We start from the raw sequence: 14,705 nt of genomic DNA, 5'->3' as shown, positions 1-14,705 counted from the left end.
CTCCAACATTTTTGCCTAGTCATTATCATCCATGAATTTAAAGCCAGTTAATAAACATACTTTTGCAGCATATTTATCCCCGCACCAGAATTCTGGGGCCATAGAATTTGCAGAGCCACAAAATGTGGCCGCCAAATTATCATGCATCAGTTATGAGTCCTTTAGATTTGAGCTTAAGCTCGTTCACACCTAAAGGACTAAAAAGGAGTACAGTTTCAAGCAATTACAGATTTGAGAATGGGTATGATAAAGACACCATGTCATTGTGAATAAATATCAAACTTGATATAAGAAATAACAATTACAGATTTTCAGTGTTGTTCTCCATCTCCGCAATAATTTGAATTGGAGGGGAAAGAAAAATTGCCACACAACAGCAACAGCGAGAACGAAGCTCTCAGCTAGCAAACCCAAAATCTCTCATTTCCAGTGTGATGGCATCTCCATTTGTTGGCAGCAGAAGGTTCTGCATGGTTCATAATTTGATCAGTATTGTGAAAAATAATACATGTTCAGATGATACAGGATGAATCAAGCAACCAAGCAAGATTAACATCTATACACATTTTACATATGTAATATGTTATTTCGACCAAACTAAATACAAGCATGAGTAAAGATTATGAAAATCCTTTTACATAGCTATATTATATCTATGATCCCATGGGCCATTGATACTAGTTTAGCACTTGGTACCCAAACAAAAACATCACAAATCATGGATCGGGTCCAATTAATGGCAGATTCCTGGCAGATTTCAACCAGACACCAAAATGCATAAGAAAATCATGCCCAAACAAACCATAAACCCTAGCAAATCCAATAGATATCGATAAGATTTAACCTGGTGTTTCAGGTCTCTATCTAGTACAAGTGAAATCAGAGAGCACTGTGACCGCAAGTGAAATCAGAGAGACTTGTGACCTGATGTGAAATTAAGAGCACTACTCCTATAGATATTATGCAAGACATTAATAAGAGAAAAAAAAAAAACCAGCTTTTTCTTCACAAATTATTCCCTTGGTCCAAGAGTGACCATTAATTGGCATTCGGTCACTCTTTGGACTCCAGAACTTGGGTTCGGACAAGAATAAGTTGTATATTGGTGTGCATATCTCTTTGTCCATTTACAAATCAAATGCAAGTGCGCTACATAAAATGAACTGGCCAAACCAATCAAAAGGGAGATTGAAGTTTTGCAGCAAGGCAAAAACAGTCAAGTTGTGGCTACAAGCCACAATTTCACACAAAAGTCAACATATCTCACGTAGACAACACGCTACAGCCCATTGCATCGGCCAAAGATGGGTATATTTCTGCATCAAAATACAGGCGAAACGTGGCAATCTAAATGCACTCATAATCCCATAATTCATGACCAAGGAATTTGTTTAATACCTTCCAAGTCACCGTCATGAAACGGCATATCATGAAAATGATATCCTAGAGGGGTAAACGTAAAACCTCCGCGGTGTCCTTTTTGAATATGGTGAAATACCATAGGCTTTGAACCTGAAAAAAATACAAGTTTCAGTACTAGATTGTTCTTTACATCCTACAGTTCAAATAATTAAAGGGCAACAAGATATTTTATTTCTTTACAAGCAGGAATACGCTAGCTAGCTAGTGATTGTTCATGCATCCATCCTTGCTCCAAAAATGTACACAAAAATAACTCATCTTTAACCAGAGACCAGTAGGCCTAGATCATAACCTAAGCTCCAGATTACAACAAGGAAACATTTAAGGTTTATTTTTCATGTTGGAATTTAAACACAGATGATTTTCCAAAATGCTACATATTTCAAATTCACGGAGACAGCCCGACCACAAGGGTAACTATTTCAAATTACTCAAGAATCATGTCTGTTTCAAATTTGAAATGAAATATTTTTCTAGCATAACCAAACCATCAGCTACAAATCAAGATGTATGCGTGTGATTGAGCAAGAAACTATCTCACACCTCCTTGAGGAAGTCCTAGCCATCCTCTACAGAGATATAAGTAGCACCGTTGTTGCTGGTATGGAGAAGCCCCACATCACAATCATCACCTGGTCCTCCCAGTTCAAACTAGAGGTGCATCAGCTGAAGCTCCTCTTCATCTCTCGTCGAGTTGCATTACCTTTGTAACAACAATAGTGACAGAGCAGAACAAGGTGCTCGGCCGAAAGGGGTGCTTCACAAACACTAGTGGTCAGATCAAGTTTGCCTGCCACCAGAACAGCCTGTGGACATTCGGGAAGCACAACTTGTGACATAAAAAGAAATGATATATCCAAAGCGGCAGAGCGCCTTACCCAAAACCATGTTCTATCTGGACCATCACTTATGTTATTCAGAAAATACATATTTAATGCATTCCTTAACACATACCTACCATGCATCTAAAAACATGCATGCATGATGTGCACTCTTCGAGACAGAATCAAGAAGTTTAACTCAATCTCAAATAACATAAGAGGAAGACAAGTATATTACAAATTATAAATAGGGTTTTCCTCTTCATTCGTCATTCTCAGATAAATAGTGTTAGCATATACGTACTATTATTCATCTGACCATTTTTACTTATCTTCATCGCAACTTTGACTTCCTTAAATATGAAATGAAGATTGCAACCGAGGTTGTCCAAAAAAATAGCAGTTGTATTGTTCTTTTTTAAAGAGTTTCGCGGGAAAAAAAACTTTAACATATAAAAGAATAGATAGCATACTGAATTATAGTGAAGTAGATACTACAAGCAACGTCAAAAACAAAGGTCAGTACATATTTCTCTTGTCCCAGTACCCACACGAACTACCTCATAATACTTTCATATCAATAACCTCAACATAATTACATAACAAATCTCAATATAATTGAGAACTATATGGTGAAAACATTTTCAAGCATGATCAAAGTAAATAAATTCTTTCCTAAATATGAAGGTCAATAAATACACGCTAATCATTTAGAAGATGAATAAACTACACGCTAATCATCTACTGTCGCTAGGCACACATTGCTGGCTATCCATAGGACCATCAATATTCAGAATAACCATACAAAAACTAAAGTTAATTAGTCCATCCAATGAATGAACCAGCATCCACACATGCATCAAATACATGTACGTATAGCCAGATTGCCGTGCGACCAGAACCAACATACAACCTGATCCATCTCACGAATCAAGCAGCGTAGCCTATGCCATCAAAGTGGATAGGTACAAACTCAGGCATCACATGCGCACACCAATTAGGTAATCTGCTTCGGTAAAAATTGGCGGAACCTGCAATCCATCTACTAGAAGAAAGTTACTGCGTAACATCTGAAACCAAGACTCACCTTAATTTCTCATCTGACTCCCCTGTGTTAATGAACAAAACAGTGACAACAACTTGAAGTTCTCTCTGTCTCAAAACATTAGTACTGCTACTAAACAGTAGCACGCAACAAAAAAAAAATCATGAAAAAGTCTAATGGCTAGATAGAACAAACATGTAGTGCAGATTACAGCAGCAAGGACGCATATGAGCACACAATTTAATAGTACAGGATGCATGCCACTAATTAAACACAGATAAATGACTTGGATTCTTGAGTTCACAGTCCAGCGAGAATAGAAAGAACATGTTATATTGAGTCACATGTTGTGATACTTGGACAGAGAAGAGAAGCAGGGGGAGGATGATGACACCATACCCGACGATGCTGCTCACTCAAGATGGTGAGGTGGCTGACCAGCTAGACTAGCACCATGGCCCATGGCACTCATCCCAGCCAGCTGCTGGATTGTGACATGCCCCGAACGGCTTCAGCACGCTCCAGCCTAAACAGCTGTTGCGCCACGACTCGTCTCACATTGATGCGACTCTGTGCCACGAATCGCCTCACATTGATGCGCCATAGGAGCACAACCAAAGTCGCCCTCGTGGACTCGTGGTGCACATGGACCTGCAGGCACGAGATGAGGTTGTGCCGCTTGCTCTGGTGCCTTTCATGCATCATGCCGGCAGGAGTGACACTATTCCCACTGGTAATAGAAAGAACATGTTATGTTGAGTACGCACGCTGTGATAATATGGACAGAGAAGACAATGGAGAGGAGGATGACGTCATACATGATGATCGATGCTGCTCACAGGAGATGATGTACCTGTCCAGTTAAACAAGCATGATGGCCCATGGCACTCAGCTAATGGATTGTGACCTTCTGCAAAGTCTTCATAGCGCACCAGCGGCCAGCCTAGCCAGCAGCTGCGTCCCCGCGGCGAGCGATCCATTTTCTTGAGTTTCCATTAATTACCTGAATGCACTTCATAGTAATAATTTGAATATATTAGAAAACAGTTCTCAATCTATTTGAGAATTATACAATGAAAACATTTTCAAAGATATCAAATTATACCGCATAATTTAGGAGACGAATCACATTCCATGCATCATAGAACTTCGGAAGGATTCTTCATCTTAATCAACTAAGATACTGCTGCGAAAAAGCACAAGGAACTCCACAGTTCAGCTAATGCTGGTAGCAACAACACGATTCTGGATCGAAGATGGAAACTATCGAGAGCAAAATGGAGGTTGGGGGAGAAAATGGACCTTTTTGGAGGAGATTGTACTGGACAACGGAGCGTGCAGAGCGGACTCGGGCCGCTCTCCTGCTAGTTTGGCGGCTTGACGTCGTGGACGGCGACGCCCACCATAGGTGGTGCATCTTCCAGTGAGCAGAAGCCGGAGGCTCGACACGCGGCAAGAAGTCGGACCCCGTCGTCCTCGACGGCGGCTGGCCGGCAGGCAAGGAGGTGGCTTTAGGGGCGACTCGATTGTGTTGCGCGGGGATGCGGCGCCGGTGAAGCTGCGGTGTCCGGTGAGGTCCTCGAAGCGTCATCCTAGGGGAGCAGCGGCGAGGTCCCAGAGAGGAAGCGGACGGAGTTCGCCGGTGTGCCGGACCCTCGGCCGCGGCGCCGTGCTTCCTTTGTGGGCGCGATGTGCCTGTAGAAGCCCCCCATGGCGGCGACGGTGGCGGGGTCAGCGGTGATTGCTGGCGGCGAGGAGGTGCCGCGCGAGGCAGGGGACGGGCAGAGAGATGGGGATCGACAGAGAGATGAGATGTCAGATGTGAGATGGTTCGTTCGTTTGTATCTTATGAATCCGCGTTCCTCCTGCATCCCTGCATCCGAAGATCTTCTGCCATCCGATCTAAATCGCCTGTGCCATCTCAATCCCATGCAGTTTTGCAGTTAACCGCCCGCATCCAGCCAATGCATTTTGCAAAGTACCCCTTGAATCACGTCCCACCCAACCAGCCCTTTGTCTTATCCCTAAACAAAAACAACACGGCAACGGCGGCGAGCTCTACAATCCCCGATAAAATCCATCGTGCTTGCCGTCGCCGGAAGCGAGATGTCATTTGACGGCCTCGACGCGATCTTCCTGCTCTATACAGGCCACTATCCGCCTCGGCGCACTTCCTCCTCGCTGGTCCCTAACGCAATGCCGCTAGTATCCACCGCTTCCTCGCCGCCGGCGTCCCCTACATGGTCGTCTTGAGGGTGTCCTCCTGAATACTTCTGACGACATCTGCTGTTACAGACTCGCGTCGGCTGTAACTCCCTTGCCGAGCAACCAGGCTAGATCGAGAAATTGGTCTCTGAATTTTTATTTGTTGTTTACTGTATGTATCTGATACTTGTAGATTAGCCTCCTGAGAAGCTAATCGACTGCATTGCTGTATAGCTTGTTGTTGGGTGTGTATAGCTTGGAAGTTTACAATCTGAATGTATGATTGTAAGTTGTTGTATCGGAAATTTCAGAAAGAAAAAATTTCTTATGCTTTGCTGTAGTTGCAATCTGATGTGTCCTGGCGTGATCTTATTATAACAGTCAGGCCATAGTATCAGATTAAACAACGACTGATCTATGTTCCTTCTGTCAAGCATATAAAGCAGATTCAGTTTATAATTATCAAATAGGGAACTGAATGGACAATGTATGAACTTATGATAAAACAAGCGGTTGTACTATGAAAATGGTGAAATCAAAGACTAAGTGGAGAAAATGTGATAGACGGGGAAGAACAGCTTGTTTTGTCCAACAGCTTGGTTTAGGAAGATTTAGTAAATTGACATTAATGATGATGAAAATTCTCCATTCCAAACAATGAACTTTATATTGAATCGTGGCCTCTTTAGGACTTCGTGACTTTTGGTCTTTGATTATAGCTTAATTTTTCAGTTCTTACCTGAGTGTGGACACTACAAACTGCTCTGAACATTTTATGTAAGTACTTGTTTCAGTACTGTGAGCTCTTCCAAAAGGCTCTCCAAAATGTTCTGAACAATTTCATACGTCTCAGTCTTGATTTACAATGTTTTCATCGCAGCAGTAAGTTTTTTGTTAACATATCTAAATGTGTATGGCCTGATTCAGTCACGTAAGAACACCTCAAATTGCAAATACTCACAGGGCATAAGAACTTGTTTCTTTCTAATATTTACATTCAAAACAACTTACATTCACTTCTTTCTGAAATATCAGTATTCATCGGAGATGTATGTAAGTAGATTCACCGTATAAACTCTATACGCACATACAACAAAGAGCAATTAATTGCAATCGTTTGATTACTCAAGAAGCCAATCAGCAAGTACAAGATACAGTAAACAAGAACAAGGAATCTTCAGTTGTAGCTGGTCAATCTCCCAAAGCTATCACAGAAGCAAAATTCTATCGTAGCTGGCCAATCTCCCAAGCCCTTGTGTGCTCGCAGTCCACGCGAGTCTGTACAAGGCCGGCGTCGTGGGGCACCAGAAGACAGCGACGGTGCGGAGGCTGCGGCCGCCGGCGGCCTCGGCGCCATAGACCGGCGAGGAGAACATGCGCGTAAGGGGCCTGTATAGGTCATTGAAAATCGCTTCGGGGCCGTCCAAATAGGCCTGTAAGTGGGCGCGGACGCCGGACGTTCCGACGACGGCAAGCACGATTGTGGAGCTCGCCGCCGTTGACGTGTTGTTTAGGGATAAGACAAAGGGCTGGTTGGGTGGGACGCGATTCAAGGGTACTTTGCAAAATGCATTGGCTAGATGCGGGCGGTTAACTGCAAAACTACATGGAATTAAGACGGGACGGGCGATTTAGATCGGATGGCGGAAGATCTTCGGATGCAGGGGTGCACGAAGGACGTGGTTTCATAAGATACGACGCCATAATAAATAGAGTGCGAATTATGCCGTGATTAACGAGGCGGCGGGTAATAATTACCAAGGTAAATTAATGCGTCGATTCATTTCCAGGATTTAAGTTCCCGCGTTGGATCCATCGTTTTTCTATGCATGAATGGTTTACTCTGATCATTGGTATCATGTAGTAGTATCATGCATATGATACTTGTATAATACTATTTTTATAGTGGTTAGTATCATGAAGTAGTATCATAGTCATGCTATATTTATTGCTTTTTAGAATCTCAATGCAAATTTATGCACAGGATTTGATTGGCATTAACTTTTCTCGTGACATGCGCTATAATACAGTATCTATCTATGTTACTCTAATATCCTCTCTCCTCCTTAATTAGCTACCACATCAGTATTTTTGTGGGACCAATGTGCATGATACTAAGTATGATACTACCACTATGGCTAGCCTTAGAGCATCTCTAACAGAGCCCCGAAACTGAAAAAGTGGTTTTCAGTCTTCCGAAAACGATAGTTCGTGCGAATTTGGCAGTGGCGCAGATTAGAAACCGTAAAACTGGAACTGAAAAGCAAAATTTGAAAGGGCGCGGGTAAATTCGGCGATGATCATAGTTCGACATCAAATTGATGCTCCGATTGAGCATCAAAACATACATTGTTCGTAAAATTAAACCTATAGTACTGGTACACCGGCGAGCGCTACTTAAGCTATGCAAAATGCGGCCTATAAAGTGGCCTACGCGCGCGGCGGTGTCGGTGGTGGCGCAGCGTGTCGGCGGCAGATGGTGCCGACGTTGTCGAGGATGAGCTTCACGCGTCATCGGCGTCAAGCTTGACTATTTCGAGCTTGACGCGGCGGACGCGGGCCTCCCGGCGGACGCGGGCCTCCCGGCGGGCCGCCTCGTATTCACGGACGAGGCGGACGGCTTCCGCCTCCTCCCGGCGGAAACGCTGGCGAGCCTCCGCCGCGCTGATGGCCTTGGTCTGCGCGAGGACGACGTCCTCCTCGTCGCTGCCGTGGACATAGTCCCCGGCGGAGAAGGTGGGCGACCGCGCGGGGACGAGGTCGTCGTCGTCGCCGCTGCGGCGACGGGGAGCCGCGGTGCGCGGCTTGGACCGGCCGGACGAGGAGCCCTCGCCGGCGTTGCCGCACCGGCGAGCTTTCCGGGGGCGTGAGCCCCGGTTCGTCCACCGGCGGGCGCTGCGCTTGCGCGCGCCCTCCGACCGGTTCCATTTGCGCCGCTTCGCGTCGGTGCGGAAGATGGGCGGACGCGGCGGCGAGTCGCCGCCACGGCCAGCGGAGCCGCCTCGGGACGCCATCGCCCTCCGTCGGTCGGTGGATTGCTGCCTGGTGCTCGCTGGATTGCTCGCCGGAGATGGTGTTTGGCGGCGGCGGAGGGAGAGAAACGGCGGAGGGGAGTAGGGTTTGCGACCCGAACTTCCCTCCGCGAACCCTTTTAATAGGGGCCGTTCGGAGATTTGTTCGGGCCCTGAAGTTATTTTACGGGTCGGCCCATCTTTTCGATCACTGATCTGCGACACATTCGGTCCGAACCCGTAAATCCACCGGAAAAGTTCGGTTCCGGCGTGGTTTACGGGTTCTGTTAGAGATGCTCTTATGACTATCGGATCGTGATACTACTCAGCCATGCATTCCTCTACCTAGCGTGTACAGCCAAGTCGATCGATCCGTTAAACATGACACTACTCCATTTTGACCATTAACCTTCCACCCCATACACACATGCATGCCAACGTGTCAAAACAGAGTACTACTACCTTATTTTCTTTCACTCATAAATTAACTATATTAACTACGTATATATATATATAGCCAACTTAATTCCCACTCTATTATACTAGTACAAACGTGCATCAGCTACCTAGTACCCATAACAAATAGCTAGTAGCGAGCGAGCGTGTAAGCCCGTGGGTCGACGAAGCGGCACCGACATACGAGAAAAGGTTGGTGTCTCCGAGTTGCGTATATTTATGGCCTACACGATATTTGCATGAATAGTCGATGAATGATTATCGATAGTTGCATCATCATTCTTGCACCATAGTGGCTGGTAATCAATTTACTGAATTATTTTAGAGGATTTGCAAAAACAAAAAATTCTAGTTTGGCATCGTAACGTGTAAGTTTTTTATCGAGTTGATATGCTATCTTTGCCATAGTGGGTTGACAACGAAGCCTTCTCAGAAATATACTAAGATTCTTTTTAGACTATATACAAACTATTTGATGTCAATATTCACACATTGAAAATTAAGGGTGTTTGGTTTTTTGTTTCGCCTCGGTCCACCAAAATCATAGGACCGGCTTACACCATCTCCTCATCGACGATGGCCTTGTGTCCAAGGCAACCTAGGCGCCAAGTGTCGACCTCGACCCTTGTTCTTCTGTGTCGACACCTAGATTAGTGGTAGTTATCATGTCCATTGAAAAAGGTGAACATTTCTCACAATTACTTTGCGGCTAGTCTATTGCAGCAGGGCGGCCGGAGTTTCACGGTTCCATCTGGACCTAGCCGGGCCTACGGGGCCTAGTGTGCTCCAGCTGCGTTGTGCGATCAGTTACTGCCTCTAGCGGTGGAGGTGGGTCCCCCCCGCTTGGTTGCGAGGTTGCTCTTCATCGCCACATCGATGTAGTGTACCTCTGTTGTTCAGGCCACTGGCCAGTGTCTCGAAGCGACTGATGATGGCGACTCCAATATTGTATTAGCGTATGGGTGGGTGGCCAAGATGGGTGGTGGTGCTTCCTTGTGCCAGTGTTTTTGTGGATGGGGGCGGGAGAAAACCATGTCTCCAAGCTGCGTAAATATATGGCCTACTTGATATTTGCATGAACGGTCGATAAATGGTTACGACTAGTTGCATCATCATTCTTGCACCATAGTTGCTAGTAATCAATTTACCGGATTATTTTAGAGGATTTGTAATAAAAGAAATTATAGTTAGGCATGATAACGTGTAAGTTTTTTATCAAGTTGATTTGCTATCTTTGCCATAGTGGGTTGACAAGGAAGTCTTCTCAGGAATATGCGGAGATTCTTTTTGATGTCAATATTGAGATATTGAAAATTAAGGGTGTTCTGTTTCTTGTTTCGCCTTGCTCCACCAAAATCATAGGACGGGCTTACACCATCTCCTCACCGGCGAAGGCATTGTGTCAAGGCAACCTAGGCGCGTAGTGGTGCGGATCGATCGTGGTGCGTCGTCCCTCTCTCCGTTGTTACTAGTAAGTATTTTCTTGACTTATTGATTGATTGATGCCATCCTAAACGGAGGGGCACATGCATGCATAGACGCGCGCGCGCGGAAGCTAGCTAGAAAGGGAGCGTGACTTCGGTCCGATGAAGAGGAAAGACACAGATGAGCGCATCCGTATCGAGGACATGGAGCCGACGGTCTTCGAGTCGCTTCTTCACTTATCTCCATAATTTTTAGTATTGAGTTTGAACAACAAGGAAGACGGTGTAGAGTCTTATAATGTTTTCAATATGTCTTTTATGTGAGTTTTGCTGCACCGGTTCATCCTTGTGTTTGTTTCAAATAAGTCTTGCTAGCCTAAACCTTGTATCGAGAGGGAATACTTCTCATGCATCCAAAATACTTGAGCCAACCACTATGCCATTTGTGTCCACCATACCTACCTACTACATGGTATTTTCCGCCATTCCAAAGTAAATTGCTTGAGTGCTACCTTTAAAATTCCATCATTCACCTTTGCAATATATAGCTCATGGGACAAATAGCTTAAAAACTATTGTGGTATTGAATATGTAATTATGCATTTTATCTCTTATTAAGTTGCTTGTTGTGCGATAACCATGTTCACTGGGGACGCCATCAACTATTCATTGTTGAATTTCATGTGAGTTGCTATGCATGTCCGTCTTGTCTGAAGTAAGAGAGATCTACCACCTTATGGTTAAGCATGCATATGTTAGAGAAGAACATTGGGCCGCTAACTAAAGCCATGATCCATGGTGGAAGTTTCAGTTTTGGACAACAATCCTCAAATCTCAAATGAGAAAATTATTAATTGTTGTTATATGCTTATGCATAAAAGAGGAGTCCATTATCTGTTGTCTATGTTGTCCCGGTATGGATGTCTAAGTTGAAGAATAATCAATAGCGAGAAATCCAATGCGAGCTTTCTCCTTAGACCTTTGTACAGGCGGCATAGAGGTACCCCTTTGTGACACTTGGTAAAAACAATGCATTGTGATGATCCGGTAGTCCAAGCTAATTAGGACAAGGTGCGGGCACTATTAGTACACTATGCATGAGGCTTGCAACTTATAAGATATAATTTACATGATGCATATGCTTTATTACTACCGTTGACAAAATTGTTTCATGTTTTCAAAATCAAAGCTCTAGCACAAATATAGCAATCAATGCTTTTCCTCTATGGAGGACCATTCTTTTACTTTCAATGTTGAGTCAGTTCACCTATTTCTCTCCACCTCAAGAAGCAAACACTTGTGTGAACTGTGCATTGATTCCTACATACTTGCTTATTGCACTTATTATATTACTCTATGTTGACAATATCCATGAGATATACATGTTACAAGTTGAAAGCAACCGCTGAAACTTAATCTTCTTTTGAGTTGCTTCAATGCCTTTACTTTGAATTATTGCTTTATGAGTTAACTCTTATGCAAGACTTAATTGATGCTTGTCTTGAAGTGCTATTCATGAAAAGTCTTTGCTTTATGGTTCACTTGTTTACTCATGTCATATACATTGTTTTGATCGCTGCATTCACTACATATGCTTTACAAATAGTATGATCAAGATTATGATGGCATGTCACTCCAGAAATTATCTGTGTTATCGTTTTACCTGCTCGGGACGAGCAGAACTAAGCTTGGGGATGCTGATACGTCTCCGACGTATCGATAATTTCTTATGTTCCATGCCACATTATTGATGTTATCTACATGTTTTATGCACACTTTATGTCATATTCGTGCATTTTCTGGAACTAACCTATTAACAAGATGCCGAAGTGCCGATTCTTTGTTTTCTGCTGTTTTTGGTTTCAGAAATCCTAGTAAGGAAATATTCTCGGAATTGGACGAAATCAAAGCCCAGGGGCCTATTTTTCCACGAAGCTTCCAGAAGTCCGAAGGAGAGACAAAGAGGGGCGACGAGGGGGCCACACCCTAGGGCGGCGCGGCCCCCCCCTTGGCCGCGCGGCCCTGTGGTGTGGGGCCCCCGTGCCGCCTCTTGACCTGCCCTTCCGCCTACAAATAGCCTCCGTGACGAAACCCCCAGTACCGAGAGCCACGATACGGAAAACCTTCCAGAGACGCCGCCAACGCCGATCCCATCTCGGGGGATCCAGGAGATCGCCTCCGGCACCCTGCCGGAGAGGGGAATCATCTCCCGGAGGACTCTACGCCGCCATGGTCGCCTCCGGTGTGATGTGTGAGTAGTCTACCCCTGGACTATGGGTCCATAGCAGTAGCTAGATGGTTGTCTTCTCCCCATTGTGCTATCATTGTCGGATCTTGTGAGCTGCCTAACATGATCAAGATCATCTATCTGTAATTCTATATGTTGCGTTTGTTGGGATCCGATGAATAGAGAATACTTGTTATGTTGATTATCAAAGTTATGCTTATGTGTTGTTTATGATCTTGCATGCTTTCCGTTACTAGTAGATGCTCTGGCCAAGTAGATGCTTGTAACTCCAAGAGGGAGTACTTATGCTCGATAGTGGGTTCATGCCTGCATTGACACCTGGGACAGTGACAGAAAGTTCTAAGGTTGTGTTGTGCTGTTGCCACTAGGGATAAAACATTGATGCTATGTCTAAGGATGTAGTTGTTGATTACATTACGCACCATACTTAATGCACTTAATACTGGAGGGGGTTCGGATGATAACCTGAAGGTGAACTTTTTAGGCATAGATGCATGCTGGATGGCGGTCTATGTACTTTGTCGTAATGCCCAATTAAATCTCACTATACTCATCATGATATGTATATGCATGGTCATGCTCTCTTTATTTGTCAATTGCCCAACTGTAATTTGTTCACCCAACATGCTGTTCGTCTTATGGGAGAGACACCTCTAGTGAACTGTGGACCCCGGTCCAATTCTCTTTACTGAAATACAACTTACTGCAATACTTGTTCTACTGTTTTCTGCAAACAATCATCTTCCACACAATACGGTTAATCCTTTGTTACAGCAAGCCGGTGAGATTGACAACCTCACTGTTTCGTTGGGGCAAAGTACTTTGGTTGTGTTGTGCACGTTCCACGTTGGCGCCGGAATTCCTGGTGTTGCGCCGCACTACATCCCGCCGCCATCAACCTTCAACGTGCTTCTTGACTCCTACTGGTTCGATTAAACCTTGGTTTCTTACTGAGGGAAACTTGCCGCTGTGCGCATCACACCTTCCTCTTGGGGTTCCCAACGGACGTGCCAACCACACGCATCAGATACCATTTTACATAATATATAAAAATTCATGTTTTTAAATTTTCTTTAAAACTAGTTAACATAAAATATTAGCATCTTGAAGGATTTTATTTTTGAAATTTCTAATATTTTCATATTTTTTTCAAAACTGAAAAGGCGGTCCGCGGGAGGAGGGGTGCGTGGGGCAAAATCTGGCCGACACTTACTTTTTCGGCCGACCTAGACCTGCGTTGGGCTTATCCCTGGCGCAAAAAAATTGTGCCTGCCAGTGGTATCCTCGTATCACCGGCACACCACTATAGCACCACCGGACCTCTTTTTTAGTGCGCCGACGGTAACTCGTGACCTATAAGCCTTTCTTTAGTAGTGTGATCTACCTAATCTGTTGCCGATCTAGGCGGAGTGTAAATTTTACCCCAGATTGTGGGTAAGTTCACGGTGCCTTTCAATAGTTGACACAAAGATTTCACAAAGGGATTGTTGCAAGGAATATTCCATGGATCTAACCGTTGAAGCTACATTTGAGGAGAGATCGAAGTTCCGTTGCAATGTTTGGGAGAAATCATATAATTTTTATAGCCTTTCAAGATTCTTTGTTGATCCGCCCGGAAGATAGAAGACGGAGAAAAACGTGCAACATTTGTTATGCGGAGGAACATGCTGATCTTGATAAACTTCGGTGGCTATGGCCTAACTGAGCAGCCTAGTTGATGATTAACCAAGGTGGTGAGTCCAGCCATGATAGCGTTAGGCGGATCCATACTGACATACTCTAGGCGGAACTCTTTACGTGCATGACGAGACGTATTCCGTATTAAGATAATACTTGTAGTGTCGGCTAGAATTCTTCCATGTAAACCCTAGATCTTGGCGCCTTTATAAACTAGATCCTGGAAGCCATTTAGGCATGCTACAACGCACAACCTTTCATTGTAATCACACACTTTTTGCCCTTACAGTGAATTATAGCAACAGTACGGTCTCGCCACCGTCGTGATATCCAACACAAAAAAATACAGGTATGCATCTAGGTGGCGAGGACAAGGGACAAATAATGTCCATCAGC

The 14,705-nt window shown here is 44.4% G+C and overlaps 1 long non-coding RNA gene across 6 annotated transcripts; it reads right to left on the bottom strand.

The window, feature by feature from the left end:
• Positions 1–263: 263 nt before the first annotated feature.
• LOC127336027 (uncharacterized) lies at positions 264–5,105 on the bottom strand. 6 transcript variants are annotated; one of them, XR_007873143.2, is made up of 7 exons: positions 4,591–5,105; positions 4,394–4,471; positions 4,107–4,300; positions 3,688–4,018; positions 1,966–2,228; positions 1,399–1,512; positions 264–466 (listed from the first exon to the last, which is right to left on the bottom strand). It is a non-coding gene; the product is annotated as an uncharacterized lncRNA (long non-coding RNA). The 6 variants fall into 6 exon arrangements; XR_007873140.2 differs by having other exon boundaries at positions 1,966–4,018; positions 4,394–4,474; XR_007873142.2 differs by having other exon boundaries at positions 1,966–4,018; positions 4,107–4,291; positions 4,394–4,474.
• Between the last annotated feature and the right edge of the window lie 9,600 nt (positions 5,106–14,705).

This window comes from Lolium perenne, chromosome 2 (assembly GCF_019359855.2).
Source record: "Lolium perenne isolate Kyuss_39 chromosome 2, Kyuss_2.0, whole genome shotgun sequence".
NCBI lineage: Eukaryota > Viridiplantae > Streptophyta > Magnoliopsida > Poales > Poaceae > Lolium > Lolium perenne.
The sequence above is the reverse complement of the archived record's forward strand: the minus strand, read 5'-3'. Positions and strand labels throughout refer to the sequence as shown.